We start from the raw sequence: 22360 nt of genomic DNA, 5'->3' as shown, positions 1-22360 counted from the left end.
CAAGCCTCACACAGCACACCTCACACCCACCACTCCCAGAGATATCACGTATCTCTTGCGACACCCAGCACCATCCAGCGACACCCAGGAACCTGGCTGCTGGCGACACCTAGCACCACCAGGGAACCTGGCCGCTGGCAGGAGTCTTATAACCTTGGCAGTGAACGTCGACCACGTCACAGCTCACTGCTCCCGCCAGTGACCACGTCACCACCGTGGGACCCCCTGGCCAGAGTCACTGCCCTGGGACTACCAATGCCTGCGTCATGGCTATGAGGCAACCCCCCCTCCCTTCTCCTTCCCCATCCCCTTGTATCTATGGGACGGGACCACTGACAACCTCTGCCATGGGATCACTAAGAAAGTCACTGCTTCCTTCTACGGTATCTAGGGGTTCAGCTGGTCAGTGTACCACTGGTCGTCCTCCTCCACTACAATCACCACCACAACAAAAGCACTCGCCTCCTCAATCCCCCCCTCACATCTCCACCAACGTCCCTTCCCCGCCAACGCCCCCTCCCCACAGCCGAAGGTACCCTCCCCACCCTGAGGGTCATGGCCGCCACCTCCTGGCTATTGTTTGCCTCTCGCTTACCTGAGCCATATTTACAGCAGGTATGAATTAATTCCAGGTTGCACTGAGTATTTTTCAACTCGTGGGTTGGATACGTTTTCAGATTAATTCTGGATTGTTTTCTCTTACTCATAAAATGTATATATTTCAAAACTATACGATCATAACTAATTATTGCACTTCTGTTACTATTTCAATAGCTATTTTGCATAAACGTGGTATCACAGGCTCCAATAGAGATATTCTCGAAGTTATCCCTATTTTACCAACCATAGAAAACGGAAAAATTCTCTATATCAATAACCGTACTGAGGACTTAACGTGGTATCGCTGTCAGATAACGATCATCCGTTCTTGCTACATGGACGAGAGCTCCTCTCCAGAATATGATTATTGCTCTAATTATGGAGTTGGATGCAGAGCTAATGATTCTGTTGCCACAGGGAAAGGTTTGTGCTCTGACCTCATCGGCTGTATTTAATTCTTGTTTTTATGTAAGAAACAAGCGAGTACAACATGGGTACATTTTCTCTTTCACATAAGGAAATGAAGACATCATTTCGATACCTGAAATTAGTGGAATTTGTGACTTCTTTGTTTAATGCGGTTCAATAACCTTCTGATCGCGAAGGGACGACGTCGATGGAGCACGACGGTACGACCCTTGGGTATGACGACCCGAGTCTTGACCTTCTTGAGGATCAGGTACAAAAGCCAGGCCACATTACCTGAGGGTCGCACTGTTCTGCTTAAGCAGGACAGATCTGTTTACAGCCTCTATCCCCCTCCTCCTCCACCCTATTCTCAGGGCGGTGTGCTGGCAGACATGGACCTCCACATTAGAACGAACACTTCTTAATGCTTCATTTAACACAAGATTGATTCGTCATGTGAGGAGGACGTCTTCACTGACACCTCCAGCCTCACATATGACTCCCCGTCCTCCCACGTAGCCAGAGAGCATTCCTTTAGTACTTCCACCTGAAGTTCAGTTAACTGAATCTGTTTTTCGTAGGCAGTTTGTTCTCCTTGCACCTTTAGAAATACTGTCCCACATCCTCTTTACTACAATATCATCTCCAGTGCATTCTAGGCAACTATACTAATCTGTGAGACTTATTTACAATCGTCTTTTTTAACCATTTGTTCACACCGCACATTTCTTTCACACCTTCCTTCTTCGCAATCTATTCCATTAATTCCATCTATCCATTCTCTCCCACCCTTATCTCACAGCCTTATCTAGAGAGCTGAGGTTTCAGTCCCGACAGAGTCTATATATTCAGAGAGCAACAAGCTCTAACCCTGGGACATACCAGCCGTTGAGAGGTCGTCACCTGCATAATGCCCGGAGCCCAGACGTGCCAGACACACCCTAACGCTGCCAAAAATCCCACACAGCACAACCAGCGAACTTTGTTTCTCCTTCTTTATCTCATGTTAGAAAACGTTGTCAAGTATGCCATATATAAAGAAAATGAAGAATATTTTTTTTTCATTTTCTTCATCATTGAGGTTTTTATTTGTGGAAGGATGCTTTGTGATGTGAGAGAAAATTTCGTTAGACAGACTGACCAAGTGTGTGTGATATGTGATCTCGACTTCAAGCAGGAATGTCTGCTTCCTGTAAACATGTTTTTGCTTCTGTAAACAAACATATCTTTCCTTCTTCTTTAACTAAATGTTTTGAAATCGGTATGTCTTATATACTTACAAATACAAAACGTATCATCTTACACATGTGAAGATTTACCTAATATATCTACGGGTATCAAATACTACATAAGTCTGTGTATAATGGTACCTATCTATAATGTATAAGGAGGGAGCGACCTCTTGTAAATCTGTAAATATCCCAGCTTTATATCTACACATTGTAAATAAAAGTAATGTAATCCTGCAACATATCCTGATTTACAAGCTAAACTCTGGGACAACATATCTCCCGACTGGCTCTGAGCGTGTACGAAGTCCGCTCCTGGAGTGGAGTGTGTCCTGACAGAGAGAGAGAGAGAGAGAGAGAGAGAGAGAGAGAGAGAGAGAGAGAGAGAGAGAGAGAGAGAGAGAGAGAGAGAGAGAGAGAGAGAGAGAGAGAGAGCTCAGCTGCAGGAGCAGGTGGTGGCTAGCCTATAATCTCAGCCCCGACCCGAGTATAACCAGATGTGAGTATAGCAAGAAGTGCTGGGATGCTGGGCCTCGCTGATGATCGTGTTACCCAGAAGTCTATGGGTGTCCTTGGGATGTCCCAGGGGGTGTCAACTCCTCTACTCGAGGATCCCTGACGTCAACCGAATGATGTCAAGTACTGCGAATATCAGCGAATACGCTGTTAACTTTGGCACGTGATATCTTTCACGGTCTGAACCTGGGGATGTAAACCCTTTCAGTATTTGACTCTGGGAAGGTAAGTTCTTCCACTGATTAAACCTGAGAATGAAAAGTCTCCCACTGAGTTAATCTATGGGTGTGAACTCTTCCAGTGCATGAAAGTGTGGCTACCAACTTATGGTCTTTGTAAACCTGATTACATTGTAGCCGTTGTCAACTCAAGGGTGGGCCGTTTTAATAACTGTTTCTTTCCCTACATCTCGTAGCTTTGGAACTCTCTCTACTCTCCCATGTCTTTCCTTCAAAAAATCCTAAATATCTTCCCTTGTCCCATCTTTTTCCTTTCATTAATTTCTCATTATTTCACTTACAACCCGGCCTTGATGTGGACTTTTGTCCTTTAATGGAGCCTACAACGCAAATGAAAAAAAAAGTGCGCTTTCTTACATTCTACGTGGCTGGGAATGTTATGTCGTCACTGTAATCCTAACACTCTAATCATAAAAGGATCCGAACCTTACATGTGCGTAATCCACAGTAATTCTACTTATTCTAACACCGAAAGGATATGAATATGCTCTCCCACCGACTTCAACTGTTAATTTCAAGTGGAAGGAAGTCGTGCTGGTGAACTTGTAAACTCTCTCCCACCCTTTAGATGACAAGAGATTCTCCCTTTATACCACTACCTTAGCCAGGAGATGCAACTTTGACTTCAGCTGTGAAGCGAAGCCAAGACTCAGCAAAAGGTTTAAAAAAACTCAAAAACGTCTTATAAACAAAGATGAGCTCACTTGATATATAGATACTTCACTGTCATATGGTCTTCGCAAATCTTTCTTTCACTCCTATGTCTTATAATATATCGATATGTTTCATTAATAGACAGGGCACATATCATGGAGGTTCAGCCCCCATATTCCACAACCTCCATTCACAGGCACCGCCCTTATACCCAGACCCCATTATTAAGATCGTATCACAAGAAACATTAATCAAACATTAGAATTAAAGAGAGAACGATTGTAAAACAATTTCTCAAACATCAGAATGGTGTTATATTACTACCTTATCACTTATTGAAAATGCAAGCGATACTGCGTTTCAAATGCAATTTACATTAAATTGTAGTTATCATAAAGTGTGATTACAAATTCGTATTATCAACGATTATAAAGTAATAATCAACCGGACCATTAATACCTAAGTGTTTAGAACACGACATTCTGGTCAAGTAGCAGTTGAAGGAAGAAGTGATACATTTAAGCGCCGCTTCATCTCCTTCCCTAAATGATCAAGTAAACAAATGGGTGAAGTAACTCTTGCCAACTCTGGTAGATACAAACACGCCTTATTATCGCGCCAACATTTAGTATAGTTACCCCTCGAGAGACGCCCAGCATCGGAGACTGCATCAGCATGGGGAACTGCACTAGATTTGAGGTTAGGTTGCGGGTAAGGTATGTATGTACCCGTAGCTCTGAGTATAGTAATTAAGGCATCACCGCGACGAACTGCCGGCTGGAGTGGCGTTGTCGGCAGCCCACACCCCTTACCTCGCTTCACTACAATCTAATTTTCTGGGATATTGAAAATTTTCATCAGAACTAAAAGGTGGAAAACAAAACTACTGGTCTTTTTCACAACATTTTCACAGGTTCCTGGACCTAGAATGGGTTCACTAGTGTCTTTTCATGGGAATTCCGAAAACGAGATGCACTTCGTAGACACAAGTATCTCTGAACCAAAAATGATAATCATATTCGCATGTGTTGGTTCGCAGCAGAGGCTGGACAGGTCTTTCGGCCGCGGTCAAGTACAAATGTCTAATTTGGGTTGATTATCCCCCCACACCGTTGTCTGAGGCAGGCTGGAGGAGGCAGCATCTGCTAGAAATTACCCTTCGTACCGGTGTCCATACCTCTGGCCACGCCCTGGCCAAGTGGGGATACAGCTAAGACACACGGGCCACACTCTGGACACATGGACCACACTCACGACACGTGGAACAAACCCTGGCCATATGGGCCACACCCTGGCCACATGGATCATACTCTTGGACCCATGTGTGTATCATGGACACATGATACACACAGGATACACATCAAGACACACAGAGACCCTTAGACTGGGAACTGAACTAAATACGTGCAAGACATACAAAAACGAAACAGACCACGAAAGTAGGAGAAACATGACGACACATAGAGACCGCAGTCAAGACACGTAACCCAAACAGGATGCAATCGTTAAACACATCAGGACACATCCTGGGACACACACCCCAGACACATGAGGACACATCTTCCTCGGATACTACATACCAGGACACACCTGTTGGATATACCTACACTGTCATACCCTGGGACACTTCAGGACACACACAACCCCAGACAAAGGGCCTCACAACGTATCTTGTTTACATTTGCTCCAGCTGGCAATGTTGAATTTGTCGTTGACAGAAAATGTCCCTGTGAGAGTTGGCGAATCTCTGTCTGTCTGTCTGTCTGTCTGTCTGTCTGTCTCTCTCTCTCTCTCTCTCTCTCTCTCTCTCTCTCTCTCTCTCTCTCTCTCTCTCTCTCTCTCTCTCTCTCAGCCTCTAATTCCCATTCTTTTACTCCCCTCCCTTTCCCATGTTACCTCTCCCCCTTCCCCTCCCCCGTGGCAACAGTAACGAGCGGGGGGGTAGTTACGACCGGCCCAGTTCTGTAATTAGGCAGGTCGCCGCTTAGTCAAGGAATGCGCGGGAAGATTGGTCGCCGGGTGCCGCCAGCAACACAACAATTGCTGGAGAAGGTGTGGGAGAAGAGTGAGAACCAGCCAGGTGTGGGAGTGAGGCGAGAACCAGCCAGGTGTGGGAGTGAGGCGAGAACCAGCCAGGTGTGGGAGTGAGGTGACAGCCAGCCAAGTGTGTGAAAGGAGTGAGAGCCAGGTGTGTGGGGGGGGTGGGGAGGTAGGTAAGGACCAGGTGTGTGGGGGTATGAATAGCAGGTATATAAAAGAAACAGGGCGGGAGGGAAGGGAAGATGAGACAGAAGGTGGGACAGGTATGTGAAGGGAAAGACGTGCACGTCAGATGGACAGGTGTATGACAACACATGAAACGAAGAATGAAACAGATGTGCCAAAAGAACAAGTAAAGAACAAGTGGACAAAGACACAATCCGGTTCACTGGTGAGGTATCATACTAAATACTAGATCTCTGGGTACGACGGTACGTCTTTTGAGTACGACGCTATTGCCCTTCAGCACGATGGTTCGAGCCTTAGGCACGACGGTACGACCCTTAAGCACGACGGTACAACCCTTAAGCACGACGTTACGACCCTTAAGCACGACGGTACGATTCCTGTTGGGCGGAGCGACCTGTTCAGTACGGCGGCACGACCCTTGATTGTGACGGTGCTAACCCTGATCGGCGGAGCGACCTCTAAGTGTGTCGCGTACGGCCTTTGAGTACGTCGGTACGATCCTTGAGTTTGACGGCCTGGCTCTGAGAGTTAGGTCAGGGACTAGTCCATCATGACTTAGGGTCGTACCGTCGCGCTCAAGAATCGTACCTCCGTCCTCAAAGACTGCACCATTCTGCTCGGGGGGTCGCACCGTCCTGGTGAAGAAGTCGCATTGCACATGTATATATATAAAAGAACACAGCGACAGCATTTTCTCCTTGTCTTTGGGGCACCAAGACAGCGCCTCCCAACACCATCCCGCACGCGGAGGAGGCGCGCGTCTGCGCGCGATAACGATGGAATGCCATCCGTCCGTGCGTGTATGCACCGTGTTCCACTCCACTCCTCTCAACTCCCATCTCAAGATCAAAATAATCTGAACTATGGAGTAAATCCTTACGCTTATAACTCAGCACGGAGATGTGTTCATCTGTATTCTGGAACGTAAGGATGTATTCCACCTTGAACTCGCAGGCTGGAACTTCAAAAGACGAATATCATATACCATCTGGACGTCTCTCGCGCCTCCCGCCAGCAGCAGTACTACGGGTGACAGACTGGCGGGAAAAAAACGGCTCCGAACACCATGCAAGCACAGGTGGGCGTAACCTATCAGCAGTGAGGCCGCCGCATACGATCATTAGCGCTCGTTAAAAGGCCATCCATTAGTTCTGCTCGTCGCGCTGGTCCCGGGGGGTTGGTGGCTGGCGGTCAGGCTCGGCCAAGAATAAAGACAAAGTACAAGGCTCAGTTGCCTTATTAACCTAGTGCAACGTTTGGGAAATGTGACAATGGCGTGTTCACGGAGCGGCCGCCGACGACGGGAAGAAGCCCAGCGCCAGTTATGGTTCAGCGATTATTTTTGTCAGCGAATATCCTGGTGAGCGAATATTCTGGCGAGAGAATATTCTGGCGAGAGAATATTCTGGCGAGAGAATATTCTGATTACTAAACAAAGACTGAAACACTGAATTTACCGGATACTCTGGCATGAGAATAGCACAGTCCACAACGGCGTAAATAGTAAAGAAATTGATAAAAAGAGAGGAAAGCTGGAGAAAATGTTAAATAAACACTTACAGATGGCAAGCGAAACTCCACGTTCACTGCTAATATGACATTACTCGACCAGCAAATATTATCAGGTGGGAAATATTAACTTCAGTATGATGAGTGATGTCTTCGATGAACCTGACGGGTGTCAAACCTCTAATATTCGCGTGTTCATTCACATAACCACCAAATATTCCATACGCGATTCTTATCTAATCAATACCCTATTGATCTCACTAGAAACCACTACGGCCGAGCAGATAATGCATTCAGAATATTGTCAACCATATCAGACAACAAACGAACATCTCTTATGATATAAGGATCTTCAATGTTGTAGTGCAGGTGGGACGGATACCAAACATGGAAGGCGAAGGTTACACAGGACATTTTCTTACTTGATTATGTAAGCCCCCAGGATCCCTCTTACGGGGCTGCTCCAGTTTCAATACTGCGCCGTAATCAGCAGCAGGGAAAGGATGGTTTCTTTTGGAGCGAGAAGTTCTTCGATCAGATTTGCTCCTTTTCCTCCACTGATGCTTAGTACAACCTAGCCAAAGATGACGCTCTTTCTCTTGCAGGCGGAGTCCGGTAACGCTAATAGTATATATAAAGTATATAATCATATTACACGAACTCAAACGCGAACGAGAAGTCACCTTTGGCAATGGTGTATCATCGTCAGGACTCGATTATCCTTCCCCTGCTCCTGGGTGGAGCGCAGCCTTACAGCTTTAGAAGCCTCGTAAAAAGGGAAACATGGAATAATGATAATAATAATAATAATAATAATAATAATAATAATAATAATAACAATAATGATAATAATAATAATAATAATAATAATGATAATAATAATAATAATAATACTACTAGTACTACTAATGATAATGATAATAACAATAATAATAATGATAATAATAATAATAATAGTAATACTACTACTACTAGTACTAATACTATTAATGATAATAAAGAATTACTTACTATAGTTGCTTTCTGGATGAGGATGATGAGTTCGCTGCTTTCTGAAATCATAGATCACAACCTGTCCTTTTTTACGCCCTTCTAGTCACTTCGGCTAAACACTGTAATTCTGATACCCCCACACTAATGGTGAACGGCAGACTCATCTCTGTCTACGATCGTCAATGCAATGTCTGTCTACCGACATCTGGCACGGAGCGTCCACGAGCTGAATGGTTGGTTGGTTGTTTGGGCATTAGGCCACACACTGCCAGCGGTCATTAAATGGCCATCTACGTCAAGGTAACATCCACCAACCGAAAAGCAAAGCTTTAACACCTTCTCCAGATGTTCTAACACCACATACACTTCATCTATGGGTCATGGAAGCGGAATCCACTAACCCTACCTCTTAAACAGTTGGTTTCTTTTTCTTCATCATTTTTTCCTCACGTTGCACGAACACCACCACTCATTCTTCTCACCACCGTAGTGCACTGAACTCCATTACCAAGCGCAATGGCTACTTCCACACTCACAGACCTACCGTCAAATCAATTCAAACTCATTTCGTACACAGTGATCGTGGCTCCGTCCAGTCTTGCCTGTCGACTACGAGATACGAACTAATTATTAGAAATAATGGAGAACTGTGATGTCTTACTTGCTTTTATCTGTGATACGATTGCCATAGCATCGGTATCAATCAACAGATGGCACTGCTGTCTAAATTCGGCATCTGAGAAACGTAAAAGCCATTTCTCACACAAAATATAAGCGGCGCGAGTGCACTTTCCCGGCCAGGTAACACCAGCGAACATGACCCCGAATTCAACAAACATGAAACAGTCTGAAGTTGAGGATAATGGTTCATCCATCTCTGGTATTACACGCATCTCAGCCAGTATGGGCATGTATCTAATCGTCTAACTCCTACGACCGTGTTACTTGCGACTACTATATCACTCGAGCGACCTCCATGTACACATTCGCCCTCCCAGCTCTCTGGGTCATGCTATATAATCCCAGCGTCGATCACAGCCAACACACCGTATCATGTCAGGACAATATCTTGTGTTGATATGATAAAGATTCTTTCTCTGTGTCTGTTTACCCTCACGCTGCCTAATCATTATGTAAATCTGAACAACAATACAATTTTCCAGGCGAGCGACCGACTTCACGCGGGAGGTTCTAACCCCCCTAGTCCACAACCCGGGTAGTCAACCCTGATCTGTTACCCCCTGACTTGGGTGGAGGGGGGAGAAATGGGGATTGGAGGGGGGAGAGGGGGAATATCCGTTTTCTGTTCGAGCGTAAACTAGCATAAATTTCCGGGCCTTTCAGATTGGCACCCAAAAATATCTCTCTTTTTCTACACCTTCACATTCCGGCCACTTCCGTCGCGGGGAACCCGTCTCCCCAGGTATATGTAGAAGCTCTGGCAAAATAAGGACCTTGAATAACGTCTGCAGTCTTCACTGGTCCTTCAAACCTAAGTATGAAATACGTGAAATTTCGGATAGATATTTTCATCTTGTTTTATACAGCACATCGTGATGGTCACCAGTGAACACGTCAGGAACCACCAACCCTTGAACACTACGATACGACCCTTGAGCACGCCGGCACGCCCCTTGGGTGACCTCAAACCTAAACCTAAAGGGGTCAGGTCAAAGGCTTCCAGACCAACACACACCTAAGGGTCGTACCGTCTAGTCAAGAAGGCCAGGGTGGGTGCCGGTAGCCCAGGTCTCTACACTCGAGTCGCCCCTGGAAACCTCACCTCAACTTTACTGTGTGTGCGTGTGTGTGTGTGAAGAGGAGTCTGGCCCTGGTCCAGGGCAGCCCACGCCACCGGAACGTGTCAGAAGGTCTTAATGATAGCATTTAGCGCTCTATCCTGTAAACACATCTTTCGCATCTTTTCATAAAAATAACATACATATATTGATATCACCAGACGAGTGATATCAAACTGTATCTAAGAAAATCGCATGTTATATGTTTCTGAAGACTATAATGGAATAGTACAACTATTCATTCGAGTTTGTCCCGACTGCGGCTCAGAATTATTGGAACGTGCTGAGGGCCGACGGCTGGCGATGATCAGAAGGAAGGCCTTTCTTGTGTAGCCGCAGGATAGTGTGGCTCGTGAGGGCGAGGGGACAACCTGGAACTCTACTACTTGTTATTATCACAGGAGAGGCACCAGGGAAGGGGTAGAGCAAGGCGAAAGGGTCGGGTTCCACAGGTGAAGGAAATGGTGCCCCGCTCACTGTCTCTGGATCACCACACACACTCCATGGTCACCTACAGTAATCCACTGACACATGGACACACGACCTGACATAGACCCACATTAGCTGACACAGGGACACTCTGGATGACACTTGGCCACACTAAGGGACACATAGCCACACCACGTGACAGTGTGTCCCTACCCCAGGTAACCAGCTGCCGGCTGGGACACAGCAGCCCCACATCAGCACCAGAACACACCTATCATTTTCCACAACATTTCGTGCGATTTCCGAAAAGAAAAAAGGAATCTCGTTCAATCAGACGCACGAACGATTTGTTCTGTTCCTTTAAAAGAACTTTACCGGCGAGGGGACATTCCACAGACAACACAGCTCGTGGCATCTTGTCTGTAAAGTCTTTAAAAAATCCCGAACAGTAAACCTGTAAGAGATTGGCACTATATGTCTCCCATTCGCGTCCCATCGTGCTGTTCGGTTCTGCAATAAAGTGTGGGTCTTATGCACTCCTACTGGAGCCCAAGACATGGGTTAATCTCGTTCTAGAACTGGCCACAGAGAGAGAGAGAGAGGAATATCAACTAACATATACGTAAAAGGAACCAAAAAAAAAGATAGCACGACTACCAAATCAAGGCCTCATCCAATCAGCATTAAAAGTGCGTCTCATCAGCGGACTCTGGTGACCCAAACCGAAAGTATCATGAGAAGTGGAAATATGGCTTTTATACTTTGTGTGACGTTACGTGAAGTACAGAGCGAAGTATTCTGTTCAAGCCCGAAGCAAGATATCAGATACGACTAAAGCCGTTGGGCCGTAACTCGCAGACGAAGGAACGAGAGCCATTCTGCTGCTGCTTAACCTCAACCCATTTTCTTTCACTATAAAAAGCGGGAAATGTGTTTGTGTCCCCGGGGAAAACATCTCGGACTTAACATTCTGTTTTCTTTGGTCGTGTTTCGCGATGTGTTTGTGTTCGGTGCGCCGGGGGGGTGCATTATTTTTGTTGACCTGGTGTTGTGTGTTTGTTTGTTTGTTTGTTTGTTTGTTTGGCCTTTGTTGACATGAACTGGAACCGTCCGTCTTGGTTGTTTTTGTTTGCTGAGTGTTCTTTGTTTGATAGTGTCTAAGTGTGTTGTAGTTGTCAGCGAGGATGGTTTCTATTAAGATGAATTGTGTTTTATAAGCAAGTGGGTTTATGAGTACTGTGTTTATTATCAAAATATTTCTATTTCTATATCAAAATCTATATATTGGATTTGTTTGACTGTCTTTGTTCACTAGTTTGCTTGTCATGCTCTGTTTGTTTACATGGGGTTGATGGCTTACCTGGTGCTTTGATTTTTGGTGGTCATGATGATCAAGGACGCACTGGCTTGGTATGGCTTTCGTTAATACTGAAAGATGCAAAGCTTTTCACATTCTCTCTTCTTCCTGTTTCTCTCTCCTTTCCGTCTGTCTCTCTTTGACTCACTCTCTCTCTCTCCCTCACCCTCTCTCCGTCGTCCACCCAGCCCCCCCCACAACAAGATGACAACATGGACCCATTTCTCACCTCCGAGACAAGTTATCGACACGTCCGGAACCGAAATGTTTTCATTTCCGACTCGATTCACTTCTCGATTTTCTCACATCAACTTATGTTAGTACTTTTTCCTTGTCTTCGCCAGCCCCCGTAACATACGACGAAATAATTTATATTTAGAAATTCGAATTTATTATACCTTATTGAATAGTTTTGCTTCAAAGCGTGAAATCTGAAACATGCCGTTAATATTTGATCCCATTTACATTGGGGTGGGGGGGTTGGGGTGGAATATTGACTACCGCGAGTCTTCAGAGCGAAAAAATCTTCCATTCCAAGTCTCTTTAAGAAGCAAGACATGTAAAACTCTTGAATTTCACCCAAGAAAATATCACGGCGGCTGCCAGAATGTTTCCAATTTCGTAAAATATTTCAGCGGGTTCCATTTCTGGCGGGGCGGTCCCCAGGCCGGTGAGTAACGGGTCGCGGAAACTTCTGGAAGAGATATTTTCAGGGCTACACCCCCCCATCCCCAATCCACCTCCCCTTTCCATTCCCAGAGTCCCTCTCCCAGCCAGCCTGTGGGAAGGGAGCAAGTTTTCTGTCTCTTTTTTACATTTGTGGTGAAATAGATTCTCTTTTTTTCTTTTTCTTTTAGATCTGGTGTCCAGGAATCTCTTTCTTTAGAATATGATGTTTGAATTTTGAAGATTACGTTCCTGGCGTGCCTTTGTCTTTTCGAAGACGATTACTCTAAATCAAGCAATAAGCCTGAGGGAATATTTGTAATTTCATTTTGATTTTAAAGAATCTATGTATGTCGATGGCGCAAGTTTCATATCGAAGTTATGCATGAATAAGAGAGGCAAGTATGTATTGACCTCTTCCCATTTTCTGTGGTGGGAAGCAGCGGGAAGTGATGACCTGTTGCTTCCCATCGACCTAAGTACATACATATGGTGTGTACAAGCAAACTCACACACAGACACAGACACACACAGACACACACACACACATACACATACGCACACACATACACACACACACACGTATACAGATACACACATACACATGCATGGATGGAAAACGTAAATAACTTAAATACAAGACAAACCCGCCCGTCTCTTGGGGAATGGGAAATGAGGAGTAAGTGGAGAGAGAGAGAGAGAGAGAGAGAGAGAGAGAGAGAGATAGAGAGAGAGAGAGAGAGAGAGAGAGAGAGAGAGAGAGAGAGAGAGAGAGAGGATAAACAAAAGAGAGGGGAGAAGAAAGAGAAAGCAATAGAGGGAAGGAATGGACGTAAGAGAGTGCGGATAATAAATGAGAGGTGAGTGAAGCAGTAGGGTCCAAGATAAAGACAGAAAATGGGGGAGACGAGGGAGAATGGAAGACAAGAGAAGGACGAAGAAAGAAGAGATAAAGGTGGCCTTAGGAAGGCACTGCCAAGGCGAGGCAAAAGGAGCAAGAGAGAACGAGGAATGAAGAGGAACGGAAGGAGGGAAAGAAAGGGATGGGAGGGTCATGACAGCGGGTAAATGAGCCGTGAATTGCATGAAGAATCTGACGGTGGGCATCAGGAGGAAAGCCAGGGACAGGGTGAACTGGGGAGAGCCAGAGACGCGCCGCGCGGGCCAGGGAGAGGTAGGGGGAGAGATTAGATTAATAACAGGGACAGTCAGAGGGAGCCATAGAGTGCCAGACAGTTGCAAAGTCAGGGAGATGCGGGAAAGGGTGCTTGAGGGAGAGCCAGGAAGACTTGAGGAAGGCTAGGGAGAACCATAGAGTAAGAAAGACTTCCAGAAAGAGGTTAGGGAGAGCTGAGGACGTGTACAAGCACAATGAGCCAGGGAAACGAAGGAAAGGGCGGGAAACCCAGGGTAAGAGTGACTCAGGGAGAGCCAGGGAATGCTAGACAGAGCCAGAGAGAAATATGGAAGTCCAGGGAAATGAGATAGACCAGGGAGACGAAAGAGTAGACAGCCAGGAAGGGAGTGACTAAGGGAGAGCCAAGGAATGCCATGGGGAGGCATGAAGAGTCAAGGAGAACAAGAGAGGGCCAGGGATACGCAAGGTGTGTCAGGGAAGACTGAGATGCACCAAGGAGAGTCAGTAAGAGCCAGGAAGAGGCTGCAAGGACCAGAGAGAGCCCGAAAGTGATAGGGAGAGTTAGAGATGCCCAGGGGGGAACCAGAGAGGGCTATAGAAGGAGAGGAAAAGCCAGAAAGAGCACGGAAGGTTCAGGGTAAGCCACAGAGAGCTAGGAAGAACCAGGAAAAGTCAAGGAGGAGCTAGGGAGACAGCCAGAAAGACTCTTGGAATTTCAGCGAGGGGCACTTAAAGTTAGGGTGGGCTAAGGAGGATCAAGGAGAGTCAGGGAATGTCGGGGAGAACAAGAGCCAGGGAGGGCTAGGGCGAGCCCAGGAAGGCCAGAGGGGTGCCAGGGAGGGCGAAAACCCTGCCAAAAAGCGAGACAAAGCAGGAAGTCTCTGTGCAGGTCGGCGCCGCAGGGGGAAGGAACTTAAATAGTAACAAGAAGAAAGTTGTGGGTAGTGGCAGACGTTGTCAGCAGTGGCGGATGTTGTCAGCAACGTCGGTCGGTAACAGACGTCGTCAGCAGTGCCATATGTTGTCAGTGGTGTAAACGCTGTCAGCAATGTCAGATCGTTGTCAGGAGGACGGGGACGAGGCTGGGTACCCGGAACAGTATCCTCCCTCTGGGCTTTCGTCTGGGTCATCTCCGCTAGAGTTAGCAACATGAGCTCGACCCCAGCGGCCAACTTTGAGCAACGAGAGAGTCCACCTGGAACTGGTCACAGCACACGAGAGAGAAGTCACTTTCGACGAGGTTTTTTATCACCGTCAGTGGACGAAAACTTGAGTGTCGTTCAGCCGAGGACTTTCTCCTTCTAAAGGGGTCTACCGTTTCCCTGCTCCTCCGTGTGGCGCAGCCTTGTAGCCTCAGGAAATGATGCCTCCAGCCATCGCTGAATTTTTGAAAGGGCCCGGTGTATGTTCTATCCAGCGTTCTGCTTCTTTACTGTTATCCGTCTAATTCCGTCCATCACGTGTCTCTGTCTCATGTGCCTTTCCCCCCAGGACTTGGACGCGAGGCACACGGCTGGTGGCTGCATCCTTCAGTTTGTGTGTGGAGACCGCCACTCGAGAAGTGACCGTTGTAAAACCACCACTCGAAGGCTAAGCTTTGGAATTCTCTTCGGGTCGTATAACATTTCTGTCTTTAAGTGTCAGGTTCAGAATCACCAGAGCAACACACCGACTAATGGCAATTTTCTCTTTTCCACCCACTGTATCTTTTTTAACTCAAGATAGGAAAAATATTCTTTTAAGTAATCTGAAACTCCACACTTCTTCCACAATTATTGTTTATAGTTAAAAGTGTACACACAACTGTGCTCTCAAGACTGATTTTCCTAAAGAAAATAACTGAGCTGTTTAGTCCTCTCTCCTAATTGCTCATGTTTATTGAGCTCTCAAAGTGTTAACAAACACGTTGAGATGAGATTTGGGAGGAAGCGTATCTATTATTCAGAACGAAAATACGGAGTCAGGTGAAACTCATGAGATTGTTGCCAGGAAGGTCAGCCAGGATTGTAAATATTAGGCAAGAGGCGACACTCCTGAGATGGCACGTTTGGCGGGAATAACGCGGTGAATCTGACGAGCTGGCAACTCGCCCAACCCCCTACGTCGGGCGTCCGCCACTGTTGACAAGTTTGGCGCGATAAGGGAAGAAGAGGGGAGACAAAGAAACAGTGAAAATACAGACCAAGGGCAGGAGGATGAAAGAGAGAGAGAGAGAGAGAGAGAGAGGAGAGAGAGAGAGATAGAGAGAGAGAGAGAGAGAGAGAAGAGAGAGAGTAGAGAGAGAGAGAGAGAGAGAGAGATAGAGAGAGAGAGAGAGGCTAAACAAAAGAGAGGGAGAAGAAAGAGAAAGCAATAGAGGGAAGGAATGGACGTAAGAGAGTGCGGATAATAAATGAGAGGTGAGGAAGCAGTAGGGTCCAAGATAAAGACAGAAAATGGGGGAGACGAGGGAGAATGGAAGACAAGAGAAGGACGAAGAAAGAAGAGATAAAGGTGGCCTTAGGAAGGCGCTGCAAGGCGAGGCAAAAGGAGCAAGAGAGAACGAGGAATGAAGAGGAACGGAAGGAGGGGAAAGAAAGGGATGGGAGGGTCATGACAGCGTAAATGAGCCGTGAATTGCATGAAGAATCTGACGGTGGGCATCAGGAGGAAAGCCAGGGACAGGGTGAACTGGGGAGAGCCAGAGACGCGCCGCGCGGGCCAGGGAGAGGTAGGGGGAGAGATTAGATTAATAACAGGGACAGTCAGAGGGAGCCATAGAGTGCCAGACAGTTGCAAAGTCAGGGAGATGCGGGAAAGGGTGCTTGAGGGAGAGCCAGGAAGACTTGAGGAAGGCTAGGGAGAACCATAGAGTAAGAAAGACTTCCAGAAAGAGGTTAGGGAGAGCTGAGGACGTGTACAAGCACAATGAGCCAGGGAAACGAAGGAAAGGGCGGGAAACCCAGGGTAAGAGTGACTCAGGGAGAGCCAGGGAATGCTAGACAGAGCCAGAGAGAAATATGGAAGTCCAGGGAAATGAGATAGACCAGGGAGACGAAAGAGTAGACAGCCAGGAAGGGAGTGACTAAGGGAGAGCCAAGGAATGCCATGGGGAGGCATGAAGAGTCAAGGAGAACAAGAGAGGGCCAGGGATACGCAAGGTGTGTCAGGGAAGACTGAGATGCACCAAGGAGAGTCAGTAAGAGCCAGGAAGAGGCTGCAAGGACCAGAGAGAGCCCGAAAGTGATAGGGAGAGTTAGAGATGCCCAGGGGGGAACCAGAGAGGGCTATAGAAGGAGAGGAAAAGCCAGAAAGAGCACGGAAGGTTCAGGGTAAGCCACAGAGAGCTAGGAAGAACCAGGAAAAGTCAAGGAGGAGCTAGGGAGACAGCCAGAAAGACTCTTGGAATTTCAGCGAGGGGCACTTAAAGTTAGGGTGGGCTAAGGAGGATCAAGGAGAGTCAGGGAATGTCGGGGAGAACAAGAGCCAGGGAGGGCTAGGGCGAGCCCAGGAAGGCCAGAGGGGTGCCAGGGAGGGCGAAAACCCTGCCAAAAAGCGAGACAAAGCAGGAAGTCTCTGTGCAGGTCGGCGCCGCAGGGGGAAGGAACTTAAATAGTAACAAGAAGAAAGTTGTGGGTAGTGGCAGACGTTGTCAGCAGTGGCGGATGTTGTCAGCAACGTCGGTCGGTAACAGACGTCGTCAGCAGTGCCATATGTTGTCAGTGGTGTAAACGCTGTCAGCAATGTCAGATCGTTGTCAGGAGGACGGGGACGAGGCTGGGTACCCGGAACAGTATCCTCCCTCTGGGCTTTCGTCTGGGTCATCTCCGCTAGAGTTAGCAACATGAGCTCGACCCCAGCGGCCAACTTTGAGCAACGAGAGAGTCCACCTGGAACTGGTCACAGCACACGAGAGAGAAGTCACTTTCGACGAGGTTTTTATCACCGTCAGTGGACGAAAACTTGAGTGTCGTTCAGCCGAGGACTTTCTCCTTCTAAAGGGGTCTACCGTTTCCCTGCTCCTCCGTGTGGCGCAGCCTTGTAGCCTCGGGAAATGATGCCTCCAGCCATCGCTGAATTTTTGAAAGGGCCCGGTGTATGTTCTATCCAGCGTTCTGCTTCTTTACTGTTATCCGTCTAATTCCGTCCATCACGTGTCTCTGTCTCATGTGCCTTTCCCCCCAGGACTTGGACGCGAGGCACACGGCTTGTGGCTGCATCCTTCAGTTTGTGTGTGGAGACCGCCACTCGAGAAGTGACCGTTGTAAAACCACCACTCGAAGGCTAAGCTTTGGAATTCTCTTCGGGTCGTATAACATTTCTGTCTTTAAGTGTCAGGTTCAGAATCACCAGAGCAACACACCGACTAATGGCAATTTTCTCTTTTCCACCCACTGTATCTTTTTTAACTCAAGATAGGAAAAATATTCTTTTAAGTAATCTGAAACTCCACACTTCTTCCACAATTATTGTTTATAGTTAAAAGTGTACACACAACTGTGCTCTCAAGACTGATTTTCCTAAAGAAAATAACTGAGCTGTTTAGTCCTCTCTCCTAATTGCTCATGTTTATTGAGCTCTCAAAGTGTTAACAAACACGTTGAGATGAGATTTGGGAGGAAGCGTATCTATTATTCAGAACGAAAATACGGAGTCAGGTGAAACTCATGAGATTGTTGCCAGGAAGGTCAGCCAGGATTGTAAATATTAGGCAAGAGGCGACACTCCTGAGATGGCACGTTTGGCGGGAATAACGCGGTGAATCTGACGAGCTGGCAACTCGCCCAACCCCCTCGTCGGGCGTCCGCCACTGTTGACAAGTTTGGCGCGATAAGGGAAGAAGAGGGGAGACAAAGAACAGTGAAAATACAGACCAAGGGCAGGAGGATGAAGAGAGAGAGAGAGAGAGAGAGAGATAGAGAGAGATAGAGAGAGAGAGAGAGAGAGAGAGAGAGAGAGAGAGAGAGAGAGAGAGAGAGAGAGAGAGAGAGAGAAGGAGGGAGCTGATGGGAAAGATATATAAGATAAATTTGTTGCTTTCGAGGCAAAAAGATCAAGCAGGAGAGTCTCGTATTACAGCGCCGAGCGTTTTGCTTTCCCTGGGACGCCTTGGTAGATGTTGGTCTCTCTCTCTCTCTCTCTCTCTCTCTCTCTCTCTCTCTCTCTCTCTCTCTCTCTTCCACATGGCTCAATCCCCACATTCTTCCATTGCAGTTTCTTCTCCAGATTGACATGTGCTGGTAACCCTGATCCTCTCTCCTCACAATCAACTCCCCCCCCCCCTACCCACACAAGCCCCGCTCCATCCCTCTCCCTCACTCTCCCTTCCCCACACATCCATCTCCGCCCCACACACGCTTCTCTCCCCACACATGCTCTCCTCCACTTGACCTTTGCGTTGTGAAGAAAAGTTTAAAAGGTTGAAAACTGGTAGAGGATTCTTTCTGTGTTTGTCTTCAAATACTCCTCGCTGGCTAGTGTGTGTGTGTGTGTGTGTGTGTGTGTGTGTGTGTGTTTATCTGTTTGTACGATACGGAGGATGGAGTTTTACACTAGTGTATACGTGTTTTTGTATGTACGTATATGTGTTTGAGAAGTGTTTATGTGTTGTACTTTCTACCTGATCGTATGAGTGTGTGTGGGTGTGAATGTGTATACGTGTTCAAGGTAATTCTAAGGCCATACACATTCTCGCCGCGTCTATGGCCAATACGAAATCTACTGCTAGATCCACTAAGTAAATCAGCGTAATCTAAGGTAATCACTGCTGCGATGATACACAGTGATTTATGCAAGGTAATCAAGCAAGGGTAATTGCTTATATAGATATCTTGTATCAGCTATCATGAAAGGATCATATTAAGTCAAGGTGTACGACTGAATGTAATCGTAATTAAAAAACCGTAGGCTTCTACCTATAACGCTGTAGACTTAAATTTTCAATGATCGCCTTCCTAATACGTCCATGTAACTATTTGTTAAGAGGTTATACTGGTTACCATATGAACATATGAACAAGACCCGCCATGTGAAGATATGAACAAGACCCGCCATGTGAAGATATGAACAAGACCCACCATGTGAATATATGAACAAGACCCATCAAATGAACATATAAACAAGGCCCAGAGCACATCATATAAACGAAGCCTAGTTGTATGATGAGAACGCAACCTGTTTTCAAAACATTGTCCATGAACCAAAATCGGTTTGGTAAAAAGAAAAATATATGCATCTTTAGCAAAACTAGCGTGGGGACACACGAACAGTTAAACTACATGGAAAAAAAAAAAACTGCCGTGTAAAATACAAGGATTTCTTTTTTCAGTGTAGGAATAAAAATATCCGAATTCTTTTTTCCCTGAACATTTGAAGAAAATCCCCACAGGGAGGGAAGAGGAGGATATGGACATGGTGTGTTATGAAGGATTTCCCTGTGGCATGTCGTCACTTTCTTCTGTTTTGTCCCCAAATCACGTCTTCACCTCCGGTGACCACCTGACGCTCTCTGCTTTGCTTCCTCGTTGTAGAAGAAACACTCAAGTTGAACTATCAAGCTAGGGTCTCATAGACAGGGCCATCTACAGCCATCCCCTCATAGACAGGACCATCTACAGCCATCCCCCCATAGACAGGGCCATCTACAGCCATCTCCACATAGACAGGGCCATCTACTGCCATCCCCCCATAGACAGGGTCATCTACAGCCATCTCCACATAGACAGGGATATCGACAGCCATCTCCACATAGATAGGGCCATCTACAGCCATCTCCCTATAGACAGGGATATCGACAGCCATCTCCACATAGACAGGGCCATCTTCAGCCACCTCCACATAGACAGGGCCATCTACAGCCATCCTCCCATAGACAGGGCCATCTACAGCCATCTCCCCATAGACAGGGCCATCTACAGCCATCTCCCCATAGACAGGGCCATCTTCAGCCACCTCCACATAGACAGGGCCATCTACAGACAAGGTCATGATAATCATACTATTTTTTTTTCCTCGACAAGTAAATACCCGCATGACGGTGCCCCTGCCCTTGGACCGTCTCCTTCTGCAACACCTACTGTTAGTCACACCAGACACCACTCCTCTCACCCCCACATTCCCTCACCACTACCAACACCACCCCTCCACACAAGGAATGGGGCACCCAATGCATATTCAGAGCCCTCTCCCCCCATTAGATACACACGTTACCTCCGCCATCACCACTACATAGCACCACCACCATCACCACTACACAGCACACCACCATCACCACTACATAGCACCATCGCCATCACCACTACACAGCACACCACCATCACCACTACACAGCACACCACCATCACCACTACACAGCACCACCGCCATCACCACTACACAGCACCATCACCCACACTATAGACTTGACCACTGTCCCCTCCCCATGCATCATGCTCCCAGATGGCTGAGCAATTTATTCATTCTTTACATCGCTCGTGTCCCACATGACCAAGTGACTTAAGGAGCTTATCTGTTACTTGGACTCTGAAACTTGACTTCATGTTCCGTACGTGTATCTGGCGCGCACACACACACACACACACACACACACACACACACACACACACACACACAAGCTTGTCATATCCTTCATAAGGCCAAAACTAGATTATGCTTCTCAGGTTTGGTCGCCGCACCTAAGGAAGCACAAAGAACTAATGGAGGAGAGAGAGAGAGAGAGAGAGAGAGAGAGAGAGAGAGAGAGAGAGAGAGAGAGAGAGAGAGAGAGAGAGAGAGAGAGAGAGAGAGAGAGAGAGAGAGAGAGAGAGAGAGAGAGAGAGAGAGAATCGTCCCCTCTCACATACCAATCATTGTTCTGTCGCAGATGATGACAATTCCGGTCACTGCGTCTTGTACCATGCTTGTACCTCACCTGTACCATACATGAGGCATGCCTCTAACCCCACAAAGCACCTGCAGTATACTCGTACCGTACGTGTGGCGCTGTGCACTTTAAACCTGTACTGTTCGGCGGTGAAATTGTACCATAAAATTACGAAATCTGTACCGTACAGGAATTTATGTTTTGTATTCTTTTTCCTGCTTAGAGACAAGTTATGAATGTGGAAAGAAGAAGGGACAATATGACATTGGAGGGGGGTGGGAGAGAGAAAGGGAAGGACGAGGAATGGTTAATGGGAAAGGTGGGGGAGAGAGAGAGAGAGAGAGAGAGAGAGAGAGAGAGAGAGAGAGAGAGAGAGAGAGAGAGAGAGACAGCAGGGAGGTGTTGGGGGGGGGGGGAGGAGGTAGGTAGGGAGGCAGGAGAAAACATCTATATGCAAATATTATGGAGGTCACCACCCATCCACCAGCGAGGTCGCCTCCCACACCGCCACCCACCAGGAGATCCCCTCCTGCGGTGCGCTGAACACCGCCACGGGGGAGATGAGTGAGGGGGTTGAGGGCTCTTCCTTCTACTTCGTTCTGCCTTCTGTGGGAGGGAGAGGTGTGGAGAGGCAGGTCAGATTTTACGCCTACTTTAATCAGGAAGTGTTATCTCCACCTCCCCACCACCACCACCACCACCCAGCGGATAACACAGGGAAGGGGAGAAGGTAGGAGGGAGCTACAATTTTGAC

The sequence above is a fragment of the Panulirus ornatus genome, chromosome 37 (genome assembly GCF_036320965.1).
Source record: "Panulirus ornatus isolate Po-2019 chromosome 37, ASM3632096v1, whole genome shotgun sequence".
Lineage (NCBI taxonomy): Eukaryota > Metazoa > Arthropoda > Malacostraca > Decapoda > Palinuridae > Panulirus > Panulirus ornatus.
Note: the sequence above shows the minus strand (reverse complement) of the source record.